Here is a 1,495-nt window from a genome sequence, read left to right on the forward strand (position 1 = left end):
GGGGATGTAGCTCAAATGGTAGAGCGCTCGCTTTGCATGTGAGAGGTACAGGGATCGATACCCTGCATCTCCAAAAATATGACTATCTATTATGAAATAATATTGTTTCCTTTCAATTTTTCCTTATTCATGACCTGTTGTGTAGCAATATTTCTTCATTTTCACTATTATTGATGACGAAAAATTTAGGGTTTTGTGATGCAAAAATTGTGGGGATGTAGCTCAGATGGTAGAGCGCTCGCTTAGCATGTGAGAGGTACGGGGATCGATACCCTGCATCTCCAAAAGAAAGAAATTATTTTTTTAAGTATGAGTTAATTTAACATGTTATGTATAAGGTGGGTACGAGAGAAAAAGAAAACATACTTATATAAGGATTAATTTAACATGTTATGTATAAGGTGGGTACGAGAGAAAAAGAAAACATACTTATATAAGGATTAATTTAACATGTTATGTATAAGGTGGGTACGAGAGAAAAAGAAAACATACTTATTATATAAGGATTAATTTAACATGTTATGTATAAGGTGGGTACGAGAGAAAAAGAAAACATACTTATATAAGGATTATTATATCATTATGGCTATGCCATTTTTATAGATAAAAGAGAGTAATGTCCCACAAGCACATATAGAGAGAGGACTTATATAAGGATTCGTGTCCAATTAGTTAATCCTAAAGATGGTAACTAGCATATAGTAATTGAAACTCCACATGAAGTAATTTAAAGTTCCCCAAAGTTTATCTCATCTTCAATGAAGCATGAATTGCATTGAAGTTNCATGAAATGCTTATAGACTCCAACTCTGAGTACTATTAATGTGTTTCATTGAGTTTGTCATAAATGAAACTAAGGTGCATTCAATACAACTTTATTTTCTTGTCATACGAGACAATATGGAAAAATTAAATCAAACAAACGGATGAACTGAACCGAATCAATCCAACCCAAATTGATTTAGTTTTTTTTTTTCTTGTTGGGTTGTTGGTTTATTTGATAACCCTTTTATATTATAACAATGCGCTCCAACTACTTTTTTCTTGTTGGGTTGTTGGTTTATTTGATAACCCTTTTATATTATAACAATGCGCTCCAACTACTAAGAGAAAATATATTTGTGTAAAAGCTAAAAATATTTGATGTTCAAGAAAAGGCATTTGGTTTAGTGGTGTGATTCTCATTTGGGAAATGCCCCTATGTCTAAATCTTTTCTTATCAAAGGACTTCATATTCGACATCAACCTAACTTCATATTCGACATTTTATACTTACCATCATGCTCTTAATACTCATAGTCTTTCATAACATCTCATCCCTAGGCTTTATTCTCCAAGACACATTATTTTATACTTACCATCACGCTCTTAGTACTCATAGTCTTTCTTAACATCCCATCCCAAGGCTTTATTCTCCAAGACACATCATTTTATGCTTACCATCATGCTCTTAATACTCATAGTCTTTCTTAACATCCCATCCCAAGGCTTTATT

At 32.5% G+C, this 1,495-nt stretch overlaps 2 non-coding genes across 2 annotated transcripts; both read left to right on the plus strand.

Moving 5' to 3' along the window:
- TRNAA-UGC lies at positions 1 to 73 on the plus strand. Its single transcript has one exon. It is a non-coding gene; the product is annotated as a tRNA-Ala (tRNA).
- Positions 74 to 211: 138 nt separating this feature from the next.
- TRNAA-AGC lies at positions 212 to 284 on the plus strand. The gene has a single exon. It is a non-coding gene; the product is annotated as a tRNA-Ala (tRNA).
- Positions 285 to 1,495: the final 1,211 nt, after the last annotated feature.

Source organism: Cucurbita maxima, unplaced genomic scaffold (genome assembly GCF_002738345.1).
Source record: "Cucurbita maxima cultivar Rimu unplaced genomic scaffold, Cmax_1.0 Cma_Scf00482, whole genome shotgun sequence".
Taxonomy (NCBI): domain Eukaryota; kingdom Viridiplantae; phylum Streptophyta; class Magnoliopsida; order Cucurbitales; family Cucurbitaceae; genus Cucurbita; species Cucurbita maxima.